Source organism: Lissotriton helveticus, chromosome 5_1, assembly GCF_964261635.1.
Source record: "Lissotriton helveticus chromosome 5_1, aLisHel1.1, whole genome shotgun sequence".
In the NCBI taxonomy this organism is placed as follows: Eukaryota; Metazoa; Chordata; class Amphibia; order Caudata; family Salamandridae; genus Lissotriton; species Lissotriton helveticus.
In genome coordinates, this window is record NC_136065.1 from 1,457,117,463 (window position 1) to 1,457,140,862 (window position 23,400).

The window sequence follows — 23,400 nt, forward strand, 5'->3', positions numbered from 1 at the left end:
GCCAGTCAAGCAAGCCACCGGAGCATGGTAGCTTGCCATCCCTCCTGGATGTGGGATCATGGTAGCTTGCCATCCCTCCTGGCAGTGCTTAATTTGAGTAGGTGCTTTCAGGTGCTCAGCACCTGCACTTCTTTCACAGGACCTGTGCTACAATTTCTGACCCTGCAGCTGGTGGTGGTCTCAATACTAATTGTTCAAATTCAAAATAAAAAGAATAACATGCATTGCATGGTGACTGGCTGGTAAATGTTCATAGACAGGCCAGCATAGGCCTGTCCAGGCAGGCATGAATGTGTTCACGTTAGTGATGATGTCACCACGCCAATCACAAACCTAAGAAGTCATTGACAAACTATATCTTGCATTCTATTCCCCGAGTCTGCTGCACCCTGCCACTGCCTGAGCCTAAGCCTCCCATTTGGATAACTGTAGCTGTGGGCTGGCTAAAGACAGAGTTGAGGCACGGAAGCTGCGAGAACGCATTTGGAACTTGGGAGCGAGGGCTCTTGAGGAAGAATAAACTAAAGTAAGTGGGGACTCTCCACTTGCTGTGTAGCCAGAGTAGCATATCCTGCAGCCCGGCATTGCTGCTATCCTCAACGTGCACGTTGCGGCTGTGGCCCAACACAACTTTTGTGCGCCATGGCGTCACCTGTAGAATCAGTGCGCTGCACCCCAGCATGGTAATTGCTGAGTGTGCATGAGTCCAGTAGGCACCACAGCCATACTTACCTGCATTGGCAGCATTACGGCTAGGGACAATGCCTGCGCTAGCAGGCAGGGTCACAGCAAGCTGAGCAGTGGATGCCGATGCCGGCGCCATCCCAGGGCCTACTAATTAAAGTCAGCACTAGTAGTGACATCACCTGCTGTGCTCGAGCAGCTACCTGTTCTGCAAACAACCCAGTTATACTGCACTGATTAATATATGAAAAAAAAGCATTTTCATTTGGTGTACATTTGTTTTTGCATTCGGTGTAGGTAAGAAAGTAAAACACGTCATCTTCTTTAGGAAAGACAACAGGAAAACACAGAGTTCAAAATAACTGGGACATGTACAGGCTGACGGCAGGGGTCACAGGCAGCAGCAGTGTTATAGATGTGAGAGGGAGCAGGAGTATAGAGGAGAAAGAAACAACAGGAGAGGAGGGAGACACGACAGAGCTAAGTAGAAGAAAAGCAGAGCAAATCAGATACAAAGAGAAAGCAGCCATGATGCAAAGAAGAGAGCATTAAGAAGAGAGAAGATAGAATGAAAGGATGTAGAGGACAGGACAGAGGAAAATGATAAAACAGAGACACAGCTAATCACTGCTAGAAGAGTGATAGTAAAGAGAAAAGATCGAGAGGAGAGAAAGCAGAGCATAGATAAAAGTGAAGAGGTAAAAGGGCTGGGGTAGAATGAATAGAGGGCAAATCAGAAATGCAAGGAATAAGGTAAAACACCAGGTGTGACAAAGATGATAGAAAACAATTTGAGAGGTGAGAGGATAGACTCTTAGAGCAAAGACTTAGGGGACAGACAACAGATCATGGTTGGAAGATAGAGACTGAGGCAGTGAGAGTGTTGAAAGTGGGGCTCACCGGAGGAAAAAGTGAGCTGTGGCCTCCTTGGAAAAATTGTCAGCACCTGCACTTGCTTTTTACAAACTAAGCACTGCCTCCTGGACGTGGGCACAGTAGAATGTACAACCTGAGAAGACCCTTTGCACACCCTAGTTACTTTTTTCGTTCACTGGTAATGGATATATGACGGTACAACGCGTACCGTCACAACGCATACCTTTACAACGCGGCCGTGACAACGCAAGTCGTTACCACGACTTGCGTTGGGGGGGGCGCGGATTTCGAATAGTTTAATTTACTATTCTAGCACCAGTCCCCGTGGACCCTAGGGAAGGTGTTAGGATAGTAAAATAAGTATTTTTAGACCTTGAGCGCCCTCCAGCGCAAGTCGTGGTAACGACTTGCGTTGTCACAGCCGCGGTGTAAAGGTACCGCGTTGTGAAAACATCGTTGTAAACGATGTTTACCCTGGTAATATATGTGCAGAGTTTCTTTGTGAATTTCTTGAAAAAAACGAAGTCAATCATTTTTCCCCAAAAGTATTCTTGGCAGAATGCGTGACAGGGACTTCTATCCAAGTTTTACTTTATTCCTTAGTATAGGGTCCTTGTCTTCCTTTTTTCTACGTATGTTACACAATCTTTTCCTGGCGCTTACTATTTGAATGGAATATAAGCGTTTCCCATTTTACTCCCAGGAGCCATTGTTTTTTTTCGTTTACTGTTTTCCTCTGCCTTCCCCCAAAGTCAAGGTCAGGAGGAAAAAAATATTTTGCACTGTCTTATGTTATTTACCATTTAGGGGGCAAACAGACTATCCAGAAATTCAATTCTCTTGGCAACAATTATGTTTTACACGTTTTTACTTAGCATAAATTAACCCATGTGCTCTATCTCACCAATTATATTATACTATTAACATTATAGTAGAACACATTTTCATCAAAATAGATATATGATGTGTGTGAGCTAAAACTGAAAATAAATTTGTTCTTTTCTACTTCAGTATTTGGAAGGGTTACTTTACTCCTCCAGTTTCGAAATCAAAAGCAGAACTGCTACCAGTGTCACAGATATTTGAAACTTCATGATGATAAAAGAAACAATGCCTTCATTCACTGCATAGATATGGTCACTGCCTGGATATATAAAAGGAGTTAATGAAAAACAAACCAGCTTTGAAGCAAAGCCACCCATATTTTTATGTGGCCAGATGTAAGAAAAAAACTGGCTAATTCTATATGGCTTGTTGTGTATGGAATTAACTCATTTGGAAAGGAAGCCAAAATGCAAAATAATGTCATAACATAACCTGTATTTGTAAAGCTTTGTGGACCAAGCAGGATTTGAACCTGTCACCCCAGTGGAGAAGCGTGGCTCAGTGGTTAGAGGCGACAGACCCGGAAGCTGAGATCGGCCGTGGACCAGGGTTCAATTCCCCGCCTCGGCGGGTCTCGGGCTCAAAAAAAAATTCCACGGACTTGACAATTCTCGCTCCGGTGCCTACTCAACTCACGGGGTCACACTCTGCAACTCTGGGCAATAGCTTGCTTAATCTCCACTACGGCCCCTCGCGGCGGGATGCCTGGCTTTCACCTTGTGGATACCCAGCCGGGGTATCTCACAGCGGAATACCAGGACGGGTTCCCTAAGCAAGCGCTTAGATACCGGGTCGGTGATTTGCGCTATATAAATACATGTACATTTACTTTTACATTTACCCTGAGGTCAAACATGCCCCTACAGTGAACTATTGGTCCACTAAGCCACCAAACCAGGCTCATTAAACTTGCTAATTGAAATGAAAGCTGGCACTAAATGTTGTGGCAGCATGCAGTTGAAAATATGATTGAAGACGGGTTTAAGATTAAATAGATATCTGGGGAATTTTCCAGTCACACAGTCAATCGATCAATAAAGCACGGCTAATCACCTGATAGGGTTTCCAGGAGGAATGTTTGAACGAATACTTTCATTAGCAGAACTGAAACAGCATGCGACTTCTGACGTTTAATAGTAGGGACAGGAGAGGAGGCCTCGAGCGCATGTCTGCGAAGGAGCGCAGGCCCTTACAGTGCCTTTCACTCCACATGAATGTAACCCTCAGCGCGCGCTGCCTGCTAAGACAGTCACATTCCAGGCGGATGACTCACCCATAGCTCCTTCTGCATATGGCCTTCATGAAATGACCGCATAGCAGTGCCGCCAGCTGCAGGGGCAAGGTGCGTGCGAAGCAAGCCTCTGATGTGACGCCAGCCGTGGCTGATCCGTTCTTCATTGTGCATCTGCTGCAGCTTTCCGACCACAAACGTCACTTTTGATGGCCTGACTGAAATTGATCTACTTAGGTCAGGCGGGCAACTAGAGCCAAATTTCAGGGGGCGGAAAAATATTTCGGGGGGCTAATTCTTCCAACCATAGACAGAGTGGCTGTAAGAAGGGGTGAACACACAACAAAAGCCTCATTTAAAAGTATATGGTCTTTTAAAGACCTGTTAAGTACTCGGGTGCTGCTGCAATTAGCTGCTCGCCAGCCCGCAAAGCTGTCCCCACCCGGGCTGACACACACGTCCTTTTTAAGGACACTGTAATCTGGTACGTTTGTTTGCCCTGACCAACATCAAGAGAGGAAACAGTGTGGTGCTGTCTTCCTCGCCAGTCCACCCTGCTTCCATTGTGGTTAATAATCTCATGATTTGGCTCCATGGTGGACCCTTCAAGCAAAGGTCCTAGAAAACATATTATTGGCAATTTATTGGGACAGATACATTAGAAATGCTGTTCCTTGGTCGAGCGGACTCGAGCACTTGGCCATTATCTTTGAGAAAACTTCCTTGTTTTGATCCTAAAACTGACAAAACGTAACTATGTCTTACGCAGCCCCTCAGGGCCTGACAAGTGGAGCTTTCTAATTGTTGAGATGTTAAAGAGTACATATTACACACCTCTCATTCAACTCACATACATACAAAGTACTCTTTAACAGAGCAATAGTGACAAGGGCCCATATAGCACATGTAATTTACAGGCCAGACTGCTATGGCAAGTCACCGGAACAAGAGAATTTCCAAAACGGGTTGTGCTAGAAATTGGAGCTTGGCACCAAGATGAAAAATAGGAGAAAGGAACAGAAGCTTGTGAGGAAGTGACATCCATCGTTAACCTCAACATCAACTTAGATAGCACTCTGACATGTTATGAGAAAGCCAATGATGATGATGAGATCCTTTATAAACCACACTCTACTACGCTAACCTCCATCCTTCCAGCATCCAGCAGTCCGATGGGCACACGGGCATAATCGACACAAAGTGAAGGCCCACTATCATTCAGGACACATAAATACTTAACTGACTTCCCTATTCCAAACACATTACACAAAGCCTGTCATTCTTGCACTCCAATGGAAGCGGAAGGAGACATCCAAAAATCCATAGAAAAAGAGTAAGAATAAAATACTCTAATGGGCTGATCCAAGGTGTGATCGACAGTGTCTCAAGACAATGCTTAAATGTTCTGGAGTAAAAAAAAAAGCCATTAGCTTGGGAGGCTGACCCGAAGCCTATTAAAGTAAGTAGAAAATAGAATACTTTCATCATGATGGCGCAGCTGATAGTGCAAGCGTCATGCAGATAAGACCTAAAAAGTGATTGGTCAGTAGAAGGTCTGCAGAATGTGCCATAAGCAAAAAAATATATAGAAAGGGTGTGGGTCAAAAATCGGAAGAGGGGACGACAGAGAGGCGGGAAACAATAGAAAATCCCTAAGAAGCTCTTTGTTACACAGGCCTGCAGAGACACTGTTTCTATGGGGTACGCCCACCTGCTTTTAATATGCACTCTAAACTAACTCCAACTCATCGTGTTCTGTATTTTTAACCGCAGATCACGTTGTTGCAAGACTATGTTATTTGCTATCTGTAATTGCAAATGTTATCACAATATTTTTCAGAATACACTTAAATGGAAAATACAATAACTCAGCTCAATCTGTGGTGGAACCTGAAACCTCTCAGGCGTTACTGGCTGTCAACACCCTTTACATTTGTTGTAGCTTCTCCTTCTCAGATCCAGCGGAAGGGAAAGGCCACTCAGCCGTGCCGGACAGCTGTCCAACTTTCCCTGCTGGACGCCGTTGCCTTCATTTAGCGTCCTGCTCGCCGTCCTCCACCAGCCATGATGGGACTTTACAAAGGAGGCGTGTGCTGAGCATGGTTGTGAAAGGAAAGGAAACACCCGACGGTGAGCCTCACGGACCCCTCAGTCTGTGTGGTCATCCTGGCCGCCGCGTGACTCACTCGTGTCACCCGGACACCATACATCCGCTCCTTTTTAAGGACACTGTAATCTGGTACCTAGCCCGAGTCAGTGACCCAAGGTTGCAACTCAAGAATGCAGTGAGCTGAGCTGCCAAGTGAAAGCTCTGGGCTGTAAACGAGGGTCAGATTCTACAACCGTTTAGCCCCTCACCAATGTTGCGGACATCGTTTCAAAGCCCGAAGGTTCAAATCACAATAATGCACGCAATAGCGTCACAGAAGTTGCACTCACATGCTCTGCCTGACCCTCCGCATATAGCTTGCTACAGGCTCATGTCGCTGCTCCCTGTTGCAGCAGCTCCTCGAGCCGCGTGGACTTCGTGGGTGGGGTTTGCTGATATCAGCAGCCCCCCCCCCCCCGCTCCATACCCAGAGCACCCATAGGGCAGCATTAACATGTACTGTGCATGTCAGGGCTTGCATCTACATTGCCACCTGTAAGGGTTGTAGTGCGACTCTGTATTCCAACACTTTGCATTTCATGGAAGGTTAAGTACAGGGTCTGCAATGAAGACAGGGCAAAAAATTTGTCGCCTACAGTCATTTTACTCACCTGAGGCAGCCCTACGTCACAATTGGCGTAGGGAAAGTGAGATGCACCAGGGGCTGTTTCATGATCATGTTTGTCAGGGCCGGCTTTAGCGCTGGTGTCGCCCGGTGCGACAATCATTTTTGGCGCCCCCATGACCTCCTCCTCGGATTTGCTCATACCAACAGGCAAAAGCGCCCCTCATCTCTCCAATCATAAGTTATTACTCAAAACCGTGCCCCCCACTGAGGTCAGCGCCCAGTGCGGCCACACCAGTCGCTCTGCCCTAAAGCTGGCCCTGATGTTTGTGTGCTACGCCAGCGCAGAAGGATGTATGTTCCTTTCTTTTTTGCACCTTCCGCACATGCATGAACATGAAAAATCTCCCAGTTAGTGCATGGAATTCAGATGGCAGAGATCAGAAGCACATGAAAATAATCACCGAACTTTGCTGTTACAAAACCTACACTACATTTGAGAGATTTTAATGGATGCACTGAAGACACGAAAAGAAATACACAGGACCCTCTACACATGTGCAGCGCAGAAGGGATCATGATACGGCCACGTGTGCCGATTCAAGCGTATCTGTGGCCGTATTGTGGTTTAGGCGCATTTTCATTGTTTACTGGACGCACCTTTAAAATGGTGCACCTGGTGTAAACAATGAAAATGCGCCCTATTGTCATGAATGCGCAGACCCCAGGGCAGTGAGTGACTGCACCCGCCTGCAAGGGGATGTCTTGAGGGTCCATGGGAACCCCTTTCCCTCTTCCAGAGGGCTACTCTCCGGTGGGGCACTGTCATTGCGCCTTATGAGGGCTTCTTTGCCTCCTCGCCCATGTCGGTAATACGCTACGGTGCGACCGCAGAGGCAAAGAGATTCATTCCCTCATTTGCATGGGACACGCCTCCATGCAAATGAGGAAACGCCCGCTTAAAGATAGCACTGGCGCTTTATGTGCGGCAGTGCTATTGATATTACAGAGGGGGCCCGTACAAGTGTCTGCGGCCCCTTCTGTAATATCAAAGTGCCCTGGGGATGTGCAAAGCGGGCGTAAACTCCCGTTCTGCCCTAGAGGCACTTTATGTAATACAGCCCCTGTATGTAAGTGTACGGGACATGCACTGGGATCTGTGTCAATCACCCTCATGGCATGCAGACAAGTATAACATTCGCACAGTGCAAGATAAATGTGCACAAGCCAATTTGTGCAGAAGCATCACAGTTTGCCCACGTGCTAATTCTTTTTCTGAATTTGCACAAAACAGAACGTGCCAGATCTGGGGTAACACAGATCGGGAAATAGTTTTTTTCTGATGAAGCCCAAGGGGTGCTTGAAACATGGAGTCATCTGTTAACCCTGCATACTGTTTTATTGCAGAGAGGACAACAAACAACAAGGTACATACTCCTATATTGTGCAATGGGCCAAACCTAGGCAAAGAATGATTTGGTAGAACTGCATTAATGAGAATGTGATGAAGACATTTTGCCAAAGACGTTAAATGCTCATATGATTGTGAGGACTTAAAACATATCCATTATTTCCATTATTTAGTTGGTAAATTACAGAATGTCCCATAAAACTCAAGGGGCCCTATTACATAAAGTGCCCCGGGGCGCAATGGGCGTGTGCACCCACTTTGCGTGTCCCAGGGTCATTTTGGTATTACAGATGGGGCTGCAGATGCTTGTGTGGCCCCTTCTGTAATACCAATAGTGCGGGTACACATAAAGCTCCAGCGCTATGTGCAGGGGGCATCCATTCATTTGCATGGGTGCAAGCCCCATGCAAATTAGGGAATACATTTGCCTCTGCCCCACGCCGTATTACAGACATGGGCGCAGAGGCAAAGAAGCCCTCAGGAGGCGCACTGAGAGTGCGCCATCTAAAAGGTTGCACACTGTCAGTGCGCCTCCTGATTGCAGCCCTCTGGAAGGGGGAAAGGGGTTCCATGGACCCCCCCCCCCAGACATCCTGGTCACTGCCTGCACCCACCTGAAAGGGGATCTCTAATCCCCTTTATAAGTGTAGGCAGGTCGCCGGCTTCACTGTGAGAACACGGGGCGGCTATAAAGCAGCCGCTCCGTTTTTCACATGAATGTGCTGCTCTGGGGCAGCGTAATTTCGTGGCTGCACTGGGGGCAGTGCAGTCATGGTAATAGGGCACATTTTCACTGTTTGTGAACAATGAAAATGCGCATCTATCATACTACGGCCCCAGAGCGGAACATGAAATGCGGTCACATTGTAAGACTTTTCTGGGATTCCTCCTCTACATTATGATTAAATCACCTGTGCGAATATGTATGATCAGTACAACACTTACTGTTCTTGCTTTGTGCATGCTGGGGTTTTCAGATTACCTGATTAGTTTGAATGTCTCAAGGTCATTAAGTGATGGGTGAAAGGAAACTATGCGGAACGTGGTACATTCCATGCTGAGGAGAGGAGACCAATCATTGGGGATTCCATCCAGTCATCCTACGATTAGAACATAGAAATTCAAAGAAAACAAGCATTGACAAAGCCAGTAGGACTTGTCTATACAAGAGCTGTTGGCTTTGCCAATATGCTTTAGCCATGTTGCACATCAGCGTGGCTGCTGTTCAGCATGGAAAAATGGGGTAGAGGAGAGTGATGTGAAGTGTTGAAAAGTGGAGTGGAGTGTTATGGAGTGGCGTCAAGTAAAGTAGAGGGTCATGGAGTGGTGTGGACTGTTGTGGAGTGTTGTGGGGGAAGTAGAGTGAAAGGGCACAGAGTGTCATAGAATGGAGTGGCCCAGAGTGTTGTGGAGTGGTGTAGAGCAGAAGCAAGAGGATTAGAGCAGAGGGAATTGGTATAGAGGGTGTTGCGTCAAGTGTTGTGCGGTAGAGTGGCGTAGAGCGGAGTAGATGGTCAGAGAGTGGAGTGGCATAGAATGGAGCAGTGTAGGATAGTGGAACGGCGTAGAATGGAGTAAAGTGTTGTAAAATTTAGTGACACAGAGTGTCAGAGTGGAGTAGGGGACTGGCGTGGAGTGGAGGAGTGTGTTTTTGAATAAAATAATGTAAAGTGGCATGGAGTGGCAAAGATGGAGTTGCGTAGAGCGCTGTAGAGTAGAGTAGTGTTGTAGAGTGGCATAAAATGGAGTAGAGAGTGGTAGAGTGGAGTGGCATAGAGTGAAGCAGAGTGTCACAGAGTGGAGTAGAGTTTAAAGGAGTAGAGCGACATAGAGTGTAGGGTCATGGAGTGGAGTAGAGTGTCCTAGAGTGAATTGGCGTAAATTTTAGCGGTGCAAAGTAGATTGGCATAGGGTGCAGTAGCGTGGAGCGCATTGGTTTTGAGAAAAGTGGTGTAGAGTGCAGTGACATAGAGTAAAGTGGTGTAGAGTGCAGTGACAGAGTAGGCTGCCGTAGAATGCAGTGGCAGAGTAGAGTGATGCATAGTAGAGTACAGTGGTGTAGGGTGATGCAAAGTGGAGTGGGGTACAATGGCACTGCTCAGTGTTCAGTAGCAGACAATGCAAGGTTGCAGAGTAGACTGCCATAGGGTGCAGTGGTGTATAGTAGAGTAGAATTGAATGCATTGGCATGGAGTGCAGTGGCGTAGAGTGGTGCAGAGCACAGTGGCATAGAGAGCAGTGGCATACAGTACAGTGGTGCAGTGTAAGATAGAGTGGCGTAGAGTGCTGTGATGTAGAGTACAATAGCGTATAGTTCAGTGGCGCATAGTGTTGCAGAGTAGAGTATAGCAGCGTAGAGTGAAGTGGAGCAGAATAGATTGGCATAGAGTGCAGTGGCATAGAATGCCTTGGTTCTGAGTAAAGTGGTGTAGAGTGAATTAGCGTAGAGTAGAGCGGAGTGGCACTGAGTCCAGTGGCAATAAGTGCAGGGGCATTGGGTAGATTCTTTCAGAGTAGAGTGAAGTGGCATAAAGTGGAGTGGTTCAGGTAGGGTTCAGTGGTGTAGGGTAGAGTGAAGAGATGTAGAGTAGAGTGCAGAGGTGCAGAGTGGTGCAGAGTGCAGTGACATGGATTAGTGGTGGTGTGGAGGGCAGTGGTGCATAACAGATTGGAGTGGTAAGGAGTGATGTACAGTATAGTAGCATAGAGTACAATAGAGTGGTATAGAGTTGAGTGGTGCAGAGTACAGAGCAGTGGTGGAGAGTGAAGTGGCAGAAAGTGCATATGTGCAGAGTACAGTTGCGCTGACAAGAATGGCACAGAGTACAATAGAGAGGCTTTGCATGCAGTAGCATAACATGTAGTGGCCTAGAGTGCAGTGGCGTAGAGTGTTGCAAAGTAGAGTATAGTGGCGTAGAGTATAGTGGTGCAGAGTATTTAGCGTAAAGTGCTGGGAATAGAATGCATTGTTTTTTAGTATAGTGGTGTTTAGTGCATTGGCGTAGAGTGCAGTGGTTTAGATTAGAGTGGCGTAGAGTAGAGTTGTCCAGAGTAGGTGGCGTAGAGTGCATTGGATTAGAGTAAAGTGATGTTTGGTGCATTGGCGTAGAGTGCAGTGGTTACGTAGCAGAATGGTGTGGAGAGCACTGGCAAAGAGTAGAGTGATGCAAAGTGGAGTGGGGTACGATGGCACAGCTCAGAGTTCAGTAGCACACAATGCAAGGTTGCAGAGTAGACTGCCATAGGGTGCAGTGGCGTATAGTAGAGTGGAATTGAATGCATTGGCATGGAGTGCAGTGGTGTAGAGTGGTGCAGAGCACAGTGGCATAGAGAGCAGTGGCATACAGTACAGTGGTGCAGCGTAAGATAGAGTAGCGTAGAGTGCTGTGATGTAGAGTACAATAGCGTATAGTTCAGTGGTGCATAGTGTTGCAGAGTAGAGTATAGCAGCGTAGAGTGAAGTGGAGCAGAATAGATTGGCATAGAGTGCAGTGGCATAGAATGCCTTGGGTCTGAGTAAAGTGGTGTAGAGTGAATTAGCGTAGAATAGAGTGGAGGGGCACTGAGTGCAGTGGCAATGAGTGCAGTGGCATAGGGTAGATTCTTTCAGAGTAGAGTGAAGTGGCATAAAGTGGAGTGGTTCAGGTAGGGTGCAGTGGTGTAGGGTAGAGTGAAGAGATAAAGAGTAGAGTGCAGAGGTGTAGAGTGGTGCAGAGTGCAGTGGCATGGATTAGTGGTGGTGTGGAGGGCAGTGGTGCGTAACAGATTAGAATGGTAAGGAGTGATGCACAGTAAAGTAGCATAGAGTGCAATAGAGTGGTATAGAGTTGAGTGGTGCAGAGTACAGAGCAGTGGTGGAGAGTGCAGTGGCAGAAAGTGCATATGTGCAGAGTACAGTTGCGCTGACAAGAATGGCACAGAGTACAATAGAGAGGCTTAGCATGCAGTAGCATAACATGTAGTGGCCTAGAGTGCAGTGGCGTAGAGTGTTGCAAAGTAGAGTATAGTGGAGTAGAGTATAGTGGTGCAGAGTATTTGGCGTAAAGTGCTGGGAATAGAATGCATTGTTTTTTAGTATAGTGGTGTTTAGTGCATTGGCGTAGAGTGCAGTGGTTTAGATTAGAGTGGCGTAGAGTAGAGTTGTCTAGAGTAGGTGGCGTAGAGTGCATTGGATTAGAGTAAAGTGATGTTTGGTGCATTGGCGTAGAGTGCAGTGGTTACGTAGCAGAATGGTGTGGAGAGCACTGGCAAAGAGTAGAGTGATGCAAAGTGGAGTGGGGTACAATGGCACTGCTCAGTGTTCAGTAGCAGACAATGCAAGGTTGCAGAGTAGACTGCCATAGGGTGCAGGGGTGTATAGTAGAGTGGAATTGAATGCATTGGCATGGAGTGCAGTGGCGCAGAGTGGTGCAGAGCACAGTGGCATGGAGAGCAGTGGCATACAGTACAGTGGTGCAATGTACGATAGAGTGGCTAAGAGTGCAGTGATGTAGGGTACAATTGCGTATAGTTCAGTGGTGCATAGTGTTGCAGAGTATAGTCCAGCAGCATAGAGTGCAGTAGAGCAGAGTAGATTGGCATAGAGTGCAGTGGCATAGAATGCATTGGTTCTGAGTAAAGAGCTGCAGAGTGAATTAGCATAGAGTAGAGCATAGTGGCACTGAGTGGAGTTGCACTGAGTGCAGTAGCGATGAGTGCAGTGGTGATGAGTGCATAGAGTGCAATAGAGTGGTATAGAGTTGAGTGGTGCAGAGTACAGAGCAGTGGTGGAGAGTGCAGTGGCAGAAAGTGCATATGTGCAGAGTACAGTTGCGCTGACAAGAATGGCACAGAGTACAATAGAGAGGCTTAGCATGCAGTAGCATAACATGTAGTGGCCTAGAGTGCAGTGGCGTAGAGTGTTGCAAAGTAGAGTATAGTGGCGTAGAGTATAGTGGTGCAGAGTATTTGGCGTAAAGTGCTGGGAATAGAATGCATTGTTTTTTAGTATAGTGGTGTGTTTAGTGCATTGGCGTAGAGTGCAGTGGTTTAGATTAGAGTGGCGTAGAGTAGAGTTGTCTAGAGTAGGTGGCGTAGAGTGCATTGGATTAGAGTAAAGTGATGTTTGGTGCATTGGCGTAGAGTGCAGTGGTTACGTAGCAGAATGGTGTGGAGAGCACTGGCAAAGAGTAGAGTGCTGCAAAGTGGAGTGGGATACGATGGCACAGCTCAGAGTTCAGTAGCACACAATGCAAGGTTGCAGAGTAGACTGCCATAGGGTGCAGGGGTGTATAGTAGAGTGGAATTGAATGCATTGGCATGGAGTGCAGTGGCATAGAGTGGTGCAGAGCACAGTGGCATAGAGTGCAGTGGCATAGAGTACAGTGGTGCAGAGTAAGATAGAGTGGCATAGAGTGCAGTGATGTAGGGTACAATTGCGTATAGTTCAGTGGTGCATAGTGTTGCAGAGTATAGTCCAGCAGCATAGAGTGCAGTAGAGCAGAGTAGATTGGCATAGAGTGCAGTGGCATAGAATGCATTGGTTCTGAGTAAAGAGCTGCAGAGTGAATTAGCATAGAGTAGAGCATAGTGGCACTGAGTGGAGTTGCACTGAGTGCAGTAGCGATGAGTGCAGTGGTGATGAGTGCAGTGGCATAGGGTAGATTGTTTCAGAGTGGAGTGGTGCATGGTAGAGTACAGTTGTGAAGAGTTCAGAGTAGATTCGGGTGGCAGAGTGGATTTGCATAGAGTGCACTGGCATGGAGTGGTACAGAGTAGAATGCATTGGTGTAAGGTGCAGTGACAGAGTTGAGTAGCACAGAGTGGAGTGGCACAAAGTGGATTGGCAAAGGGTGCTGTGGCAAACAGTGTAATGGTGCATAGATGAGTTGTGTGGGGTAGAGTGCATTTGCATGGAGTGGTGACGAGTAGAGAGGCATAGAATGAAGTGGCACATTGTGGAGTGATGCAGAGTAGCGTGCAGTGGCGCTTTGTGAAGTGGAGTGGCATGGTGCAGAGCAGAGTGGAGTGGTTTAGAGTGGATTACACATGGTGTGGTAGAAAACTGCCATTACAGACAACGCATCTTCAAATGAAATGACCATTACATTTGCACAAACAGTTTTACTGATAAAATTATACTGCACACAAACAATGTGTGGAAACGTCATCACCAACTGCATTGATTTGTGTTGATCGTATTAAAATATTTGTTTCCACCACACTTCAGAATTACCCAAAAATGTGCTTCCTTTGTGCTTTTCTACTTCTGAAATATTCTGCGTTATCTACACAGTTCATTTACAGACATTTACATTTTGTTGTGTGCAAGAAAAAAATAACATTGAATAGCCTTCCTCAAGCACTCCCGAAGTAGCCAGTAGGATTGTAACATCAATCCTCTCGCTTTGAAGCCAAGGAAAGAAAAGTAAACACCAAGCTCCCCGGAAGACAGAGCCTGACAGTTGCCCTCTGTCTTTGAATGCACAGCAAATGTGACAAGATAAGAGAAAGATTTAAAGGCCTGTTCACAGAAATCCAGTACTGATGGAAGAATTCAGTAAATAGAGTTTGGGCAAGAGAAGGGACGAACTCAAGCTGGACAGCCTAAAACAAATAGAGCCAGCAAACAGAAAGCAAGTAAATGAAAGTTACAAACCACAAAGCAATGGGCAGAATGCATTCCCAGGGAAGCTTTTCTAATGTCCCCAAGTTATCGTTAGCAAACCAAACAGATGCACTGTTAGGCTTCAACCTAAAAAGCAGGGCTGGGTGAGAAACTCGTACCTATCACAGCAGCGTACGATCTTGGGAGCCCTGTAAAATCTAATTTCATATTCCAGATTTTACCCAAACATGATGCATGATGCAGAAAACTAAAAATAACACTCTCCAAAATAAATTATTAGTTTAACAATTATCATTTGCTTTACCTTTTCTGTAATGTCTGCTAGAGTGTCTTCCCTATCACTCACTCGTGCATGCTGGCAAAAGCTGTCTCCTGATTGGTCGCTGAGGTTGTAAGAACCTAAAAGTGCAACAGCACATTAATTCAGTATTTATGGATGACCAAGCTCCCCCTACTTAGAGTCAAAGGAAGGGTAACTAGTGAGTTTACCATTGATCACCAGAACGCACAGTCGGTATGTCATATCCAGTTTCAGATTCCATAGGTTAAAGGTTCTCTTTGCATTCCAAACAATCTTCACTAGCACCCTCGTGGACTGTTCGACTGCTAGGGGTGGAAAGTTTGACAGTTTTGATCATTAACTCTGTGTGCCATTGTACCCCATGACCCGGCCCGTACTAGGGGCGTGTACTGGAGGAGGCAATAATAAAAAGTAAATCCGAATGCCTAGGAGCCATCTGCCATTTTAATTTCAGGCTCACGTTCCAATCGCTTCGATCGAAGAGTACGTACCAGCTGCCAGCCGGAGCTTTTACATGATGAAGAAACTCATGTTACAGACAGAAAACGCCAGAACATATGTCTAAGCTACGGAGCGAGCTATCCCCTTACCTCTCCGGACTCTCAGTAATGCGGCTTGTCCTAACCTTGCCTGCGTTACCAATGGACGGCTGCTTCTTCCCTCCGCCTCGCACATCGCAAAGCTGGATTTATACCCGGCCAGGGCTCCCATTGGAGGAGCCACGTCAAATCCCTTGCAGGCAAAGGGTGTAATTAGGCGGCGGCGAGTGACACGGGCCGAGCGCTAATGGCCAGGCGATCAGAAAGTAGACATATGTCGGAATGGCCGCGTTGTTCACTTCGCCGATTCCATTTATCTCTTGCTTTGACGAGCAGCGTCACCGCCATGAAGGCCCCATGTGGCAAGGGTTGATTGCCTTTATTATTTCACGCACAGACTTATTTGTGTCTGTGTTGGTTAATTCCACCCCACAAACCTTTGTTTATACCACAAATAATGTTATCCTGAAACCGATGCAGGACTATTGTAATTGTCGTATTTCTACAGCGCACTCTACCCCTGAAGAGGTGTCAAAGCACTTTTCGGCAAGTAGTAGGCTATCCCAGAACCCAAAAAGGATTAGTGGTGGATTGTTATAGGGAAATGTGTATTTATTTGAGCGGTGGATATGTTAGTCTGTTAGTTGGATTGAATAGGATAATGGAGGGATAGAAGAGGGAAGAGTCTAGAAAGCGTTTATTGGGAGATCATAGTAGGAGGAGGTTTGGGATGAGTAAAAGGAGAGTTAGAGGAGGGAAGATTCCCTAGAAGGGGATTAGGGACATCATAGTAGTAAAATTAGGTTTTGGGTGAGCCAAGGAAGGATAGAGGGGGGAAGAGTCTAGAAAGGTTTATTTTGAAGATCATAGTAGTAGAATGAGGTTTGGGATGAATGGGAGAGCGGAGGCAGAGGATATATTGAGAGAAGTATAGGGTGAGACAGAGTAGTACATTGGAGAGTCAAATATGTTTTTTTCTTCTTCCACAGTAGGAGTAAAGTAATAACTACATAAATACATGACTACATAGAAAGTGTATGCTTCTATAATTTATTTTCTTCTACATTAGGAGTAACGTGATAAATCTTTAGTTACATAACTATTATAAAAATCAGAACATCTGAGCTAATTTATTCTTTCTTCTAAATTCCCTTTACTTTTTGTTAATGGGTGGTTTTACTTTAACAATAAGTGTTCAAATGGAGGTGGCATGGTGTGCAAAATAACATGGGCTAGAATGTGGTTCACGTAATTACCAGATTACTTAGATAATTTTTTGAAGCATTCCATCAATCACTTGTTTGTAGTTTAGCAATACTTTAAGAGGGGCTCTGATGAACAATCCTTTCCACTTTCCACCTCAAGTTTTTTTTTTTTAAGCGCACAATCACCCGTTAGGGTTTCTAGGCGCTGGGGGCCGTCGGGAAGATTAAGCAAGCTATTGCCCAGAGTCACATGGTGCTGGACTAACCTGCCGCCGGAGCCGGGGATCGAACTGTGATCCCCAGATTCCGGAGTCAGTCGCCTGAGTTCAGGTGTGTCTTTTCAAGTGTTTGACATACCAGAAAGTATATACAGACGTAAGCAGTTGGCACAGTCCGGACTATTATGGTCATTAATTCAATGCTCACAGGGTACAGGGACAAAGGGTTCCAGGCTCGTTTTGTGACCAGAGAGTACTATAGGCTCCATAAAAAATGTGTACATGGTACATTTTAGAAGTGAATACGGTTGTAGGAATTTTTCAGATCTAACCCTATCTCTTTCATACACAGCTGAACACATGGGTCTATGTCCAAAGATTGTTCCAAGACTCTCTCCCAAAGCGCGAGAGTTGACCTAATGGAGGGCGCCGGATAGAGCAAGATGGCGGGCCAACCGGCAGTGGGCTTGTTGGCCCTGGCCCACCACATTTCCTCATGATACCTGGCGTCATACTTGGTATAACATGATTGTTGAGGAAGTGGCAATGGCAGGGGATCATCCACTGCCTTTAAGGGGCATGGGGAGCTAGGATTCAGACTCTTTGTTTCTACCATCGTCACCATGACACAAACTGCAGTTGCTGTGATCCTCTCAGCCATGCACAACAAAGCCACTGTGGGTTTGAGATTCTTTTTTTTCCCAGCCACCCATCCCATGTTTGCAGAACTCCCAGGTCATATCGTTGAATGTATTATGTTCCGTTCTTATTGTTTTCTCTGAAGTTAATATGTTTGATGTTATGTTTTTATGCCTTTTGTTGCATTAGGGACGGCTGAAATCATGATTGGTAAGGACCTTACTTGTCACTTTGGCATCTCACAGGAAATAAGGCACAGAGAATACCAGTTTCATGTGGACCTCTAAGAGGGCATTTCCAGATTTTCTAAAAAAAAACTTGTGCTCTTGCAGGGAGTTGGGTCAGTCGCCTGCGCAGACCGTATTAGCCTTCCCAGCATGCTCTTTGTTCCAATGGTCAGTGGCCCTCTGGGGTGGTGGAGAATGTGGTCTATGCTAGGAGACCAATTTATGGCCCAGGTAGGCTCTCCAGCGGGTACTGAGGGTACCCCTGGGGAATTGCTCTGGATTAGAGGCCTCTAGCATAAGTGGGTGGAGCTTGAGTTCACATTACAGTAAGCATCTTTGACTCAGAGGTTGGTGTTACCGGGGACCAGGTGGAAGGTGAAACCATAAGTTTACAAAAATGATTGATGCACATAGAGGGATTGGGTTTTAGGTGCCTAGATATATAGCCAACTCTCTGTTCAGGAAATTAATTTCTGGTAACAAGATCCTGTAAATAATTGTGTTGTGTGGTGTTAAGAGTTTGCTGAAATATGTTTATGATAAATAATACATCATGAGATGTGACTCTCTAACCAAAGAACAACAGATTGGGGTCTCAGGCTGCCATTAGATGACTATGGTGTCAAGAAGTAGTGGCAAGTGTCCTGTGTCCGAGGTCATCAATGTGTTTCCTCGAGAAGAGGGTGAGGTTACTTATAAAGCTGGCTGCTGCGATGCCCATCTGGTGGATTCATAGCTGTCACTTAATGCCACTCTCACAAACACCATACAGTCAGCTGGCTTAAAGCAAGATAGCTGGAAAACCAAATTGCCACACAGCCTTCATTGTTGGAGGGTGGCAAAAACTGAACAATTCAGAATCACCTTCTCTTTTTCTGCTTTGCTTCCTGTTGTGCTTTGGCCTGGTTCTCCCACTAGCAGGATAGATACAAGTTCTCTTGAGGCTCAAGGATGTGACGAAAGATGTTTTGCCTCTTCACTTCCAAATCAGCTTGTGGGCAATCTCTGCTGACTCACAGGGGTAATATGGTGCCTCAAATTTGCTTCTGACACCCTCAAAGGCTGCTGGTTCCTGCCCTTAACAGGAAACTCTACTTGCAGCATCAAATTAAAAGGTCTTACCGTTTATTAGGTCTCGCCTAGCAGCGCATGCGCGGTCTCTTTGAGAAATGCTGTATTTAGGATATGGGCTTTGAGAAATGCCATCTTTTTCATTGGTTTCTCTTGCTGTCCTTTAGAAATACTGGCTTTTCATTGGGGAATACACTTAGTAGTCACTCCTTTTGGAATTTTGTATCGTCCCATGAGGACTGCTTCTGTTACATGCACTCTTATTTGTCAGGTTATTTATACTTTGAGAGCACTCTTTTTTTGGTTGGCCTGCCTCTTTGCTCTTTAAGTGTTCTGTTTACTTGTGCAATGAAAATGTGTCCGACTTCATTTGCTTGCCATCCCTTAGTCTCCCCGTGCCTTCCCTTACCCCTATAACAACACTGCTTGCAGGCCCCCACCACCCCTCCCAGGCCATTGCTCGTTCTGCTAATTTTTTCATTTGGTTAATTTCCGCATGATTTGCAGTGCAGTACCCTCATTTTATCTCCCTTTGTCGTCTCCTTCCACCCCCCACTCGCAACACTGCTTGCTCGCCTCTGCTTCAAGATCGCTGCATTGATTTCTTATCATTATTTTAAATGAGTAGCTTTCATTTATATAGAGCAGCTATCCAGGCACTCGGGGAAAATTAAAGGATCATCCCATTATCACAGGATGTTGAGGCAACATCAGACTCAAACACAGATCCACAGCTCCCCAGTATGCAGCTCTCACCGCTGTCCCATATCCTTTCCCTATCCACGTTGCAGGGTGCGGTACCTTATGTGGCCAAAAGAGTTCCCAACGGTCACCTAGTGACAGCCTGTGGTACTGCACCCTAACAACACTGCTTGCCCGCCCTAGCTCCAAGATAGCTACATTGATTTTTTTGTGTTATTTAAAATTAGTAGCTTTCATTTATATAGCCCAGGTATCCAGCGCTCGGGGCAAATAAAAGGATCAGCCCATAATTACAGGATGTTGAGCTGACACCAGACTCGAACACAGATCCACAGCTCCCCAGATGGCAGCTCTGGCTGTTGCCCCCTTTTCTTTCTCTAACCATATTGCAAAGTGCAGTATCTTATGTGGCCAAAAGAGGTCCCAAAGGGCACCTAGTGATAGCATGTGGTACTGCACCCTTTCACTGCTTCGTGTACAGTAGAACAGTAAATGTTGCTGTACCCACAATAATGTGCTACATAACTAAATACTTATAAGGTCCCGAACGCGAGACTGATTGCATTGCAAATGCTTGTCTATTATATGATTGTTTAAGTTTTTTAGTAGCAAGGTGTCCTCTTCTAACCTTTTAAGTGTAGGTGTCATCCACACCTGCACTACCGCCTCAGTGTGTGTCGGCGCTGTCGGCCACTGGGGTGGTATGTAAAAGCCCCACTGGTCCTGTGCACCAGAGGGAGTCCTTTATTTTTTATTTTATTACATCAGGCTTCTCAGGAAGAGCTGTCCGAGCAGCCTGAATTTTTTTTCTATTTTTACTGCACTGGCGATCAGTGCCCCAGGCGCGCTCACGTCATAGCAGTAAAAGTGGCAGTAAAAAGAGCTGATGGACTCATTTTACTTTCACTGAATCATTGCTCATGAGCATATCTCAGCCCCCCGAGCACTGATTCTCATGGGGGAGGTATCACTGGAAAGAGAAAACTCTCTCCTTTCCAAAGGTACTAGCCACCTGAAATAGGTGGAGTGACTCCTTGAGCAAGGGCTTGTTCTCCCCTTGCCAATTTTTATATTGAAGTCTTTCTGCCCCCAGAGAGCAGATGGGGGCAATTACCCCATATCTTCCCCCCACCAGGCGGAAGGCAGAAAGCCTACTAGACATCAGTTTTTTTATTGTATAGAAATACAGGGGTGATTTTTTGGGATGTTGTTTTTACACATGGCCCAGGAGAGTGTGGCTAACTCCCAATATCGACCCACTTGCATTGATGAATGGCTGCACTCTTTGGGTTTGGGTAGACTGCCACCTGGAAAAACCTATGGAACCCAGACAATTCTGAAAACTACACATGTGGGGGGAGTACCGGGTGGTGTGCTTTGCATGCATCCCAAATCATTTTGTTACCCAAAATGCCCTGAAAATCTCAAACGTTGACTAAAAACACACATTTTCCTCAGATTTCTGTGAGGAAAACGTCTGGAATCTGCAGGGAGCCACACTTTTTTTTACCCCACAGCATTCCCCCAAGTCTCCCAATAAAAATGGTTCCTTACTTGTGTGGGTGGACCAAGAGACCTTGACACAAAAGGCCCTTAAGTGCTCCATAGAGAGATCAGCAATAGGGGTTGCTGTGAGGTTTGAGGCTGTGCTCGGCTGTCACCCATGGAAACCTACCAACCACAGACATTTTGGAAAGTAGAGAACCAGGGGATTCCAGGGTGGTGTGCCCTGGCTGAATCCTACAAGTTTTGTTTTACCCACAGTGCCCTGCAAACCGAAACTTTACCTGAAATCACACATTTTCCTTACATTTCTGTGATGGAAACTTACGGAATCCAGAACCATTCATGGATCAAACCAAGGTCAAAAGCAGTCCCCACGCAAGGCCTGACATTGACCTTGGTTTGATCAGTTCTTGTGACAGGAACTAGGCCCAGCCACACAATTGGGGCAGCATTTTTATCGGCACAAGTGGGGTAATGCTAGGTGGTAGGAATTTTGGGGATCCCTGTGGATTTTGGAAGTTTTCATCAGAAATTTAATGAAAATGCATGATTTAGGCAAAGTTTGAGGTTTGAATGGCATTGTGGGTAAAAAAAAAACAACTCAAAGTATCCACATAAGGCACACCTCCCTAGAGACTACCCTATGGTCTAGTTTTGAAAAAGTGCAGGTTTGCTAAGTTTCCCTAGCTGCCACCTGAGTTAGGGCCCAAAATCCACAGCTACCCACTTTGCAAAAAACAGGTCAGATTTGAGTGAAAATGTGATGTATCCATGTTGCATTTTGGACCATTTCCTATCGCTGGCACTAAGCCTGCCCACACAAGTGAGGTACCAGTTGATGACTTAGGGGAATGCTTGGTGTTTGGCAGTTTGTAGCTCCCTGCAGATCCCAGAACTTTTCATCACAGAAATATCAGGAAAATGTGTTTTTAGTCAAGGTTTGAGGTTTGCAAGGGATTCTGGGTAAAACAACCTGGTGAGAGCTACACAAGTTACCTGACTCCAGATTACCCATGTGTCTAGTTTTAAAGAATGTGCAGGTTTGCTAGGATTCCCTAGGTGGCGACTAAGTTAGGTCTCAAAATCCACAGCTACCCACTTTGCAAAAAATGGATCAGTTTTGAGTGGAAAAATGTGATGTATCCATGTTGCATTTTGGGCCATTTCCTATGGCGGTCATTGGGTCTACCCACATAAGTGAGGTACCATTTTTTATCGGAAGACTTATGTGAACGCTGGGTGGAAGGAAGTTTGTGGCTCGCCACAGATTCCGGAACTTTCCATCACAGAAATGTGAAGAAAGTCTGTTTTTATTAGTCAAAGTTTGAGGTTTGCAAGGCAATCAGGGTAAAACAGCCTGGTGAGAGACAGGCAAGTCACCACATCCTGCATTTCCCTCGGTGTCTAGTTTTCAAACATGTGCAAGTTTGCTAGGTTTCCCTAGGTGCTGGCTGAGTTAGGGCCCAAAATCCACAGCTACCACTTTACAAACAAGCATTGGCATTGCCAATAGGTCTCGCTTGGGGACCTTATAAGTATTTAGTTTTGCAGCACAATATCCTTGTTGCATAATCGGATATTGTGCTGCAAAACTAAATACTTACAGTTGCTATCTCTTCTTTCCTTATTGTTGTTTGTGTAAGGGGTGTTTTCATTGCTGCCAACATATTTCCTTCCCTGTTCGTGTTTGTGTGAGGGGCGTTTTTCACTGCTGTTAACTCTTCCTTCCATATTCCCTTTGTGTGAAGGCGTTTTCACTGCTTCTAACTCTTCCTTCCCTATTCTGTTTGTGTAAGGAGGTTTTCCGCTGCTTGTAACTCTTCTTTCTCTATTCTGTTTGAGTTAGGGGCGTTTTCAGAGATGCTAACTTTTCCTATCCCGTTCTTGTTTGTGTGAGGGGTGTTTTCTCTGTGGCTAACTCTTCTTTCCTTATTCGTGTTTGTGTGAAGTATGTTTTCACTGCTGCCGACTCCTCTTTCCCTGTTTGTGTGAGGCGCGTTTTCCCTGCTGGCGCCCAACATGTCCCTCCCTATCCTTTGTGTGTGGTGGTTCACTGCTACCCCCGTGAGAGCCCCTGCTCGGTGTGTGTGGGTAGTTTCCAGTTCTGCTTCCCACCGGTGCTTACTCTCTCTTGCTGCTGTTCTGTCCCGCCATTGAGTGCGAGGGGAGCTCGCGCCTCTGGTCCCTGGGATGAGCCTATTGCATCGATCTGCGTCGCGCGCCAGTGCAGATGGCGGTTACAGCAGCATGCATCTTCAACAAACAAGCTCCACTGCGGGCAGGTAGTATTTAAAACCAGGAGCCCGAGTGTAGTTCCAGGACGGCCAGAATCCGAGCTTGTTAATGGCCCTTTATTAACGACTAGTGCGTAGTTGGAGGGCTGTGTTAATTAGGAAACCCTGCATTTCACAGTCTGCTAATTGGAATGTCAGGGTCATCAATGCTGGGAGGGAGAGTGTGTCGGAGACGTGGGAGCGAGAGAGGCAGTGAGTGGATTCGTACAAACATCATGGCACGACAAATCAGTGTGCATGTGTGCATGAGAGTGAGTGGGTTTTCATGAGAGGGGGTGGGCGAGCTTGCC

The 23,400-nt window shown here is 46.1% G+C and overlaps 1 protein-coding gene across 3 annotated transcripts in view; it reads right to left on the reverse strand.

The window, feature by feature from the left end:
* Positions 1-23,400, reverse strand: part of INKA2 (inka box actin regulator 2) — a 72,831-nt gene that overhangs the window by 4,751 nt on the left and 44,680 nt on the right. The gene's annotated exons all lie outside the window — the stretch shown is intronic.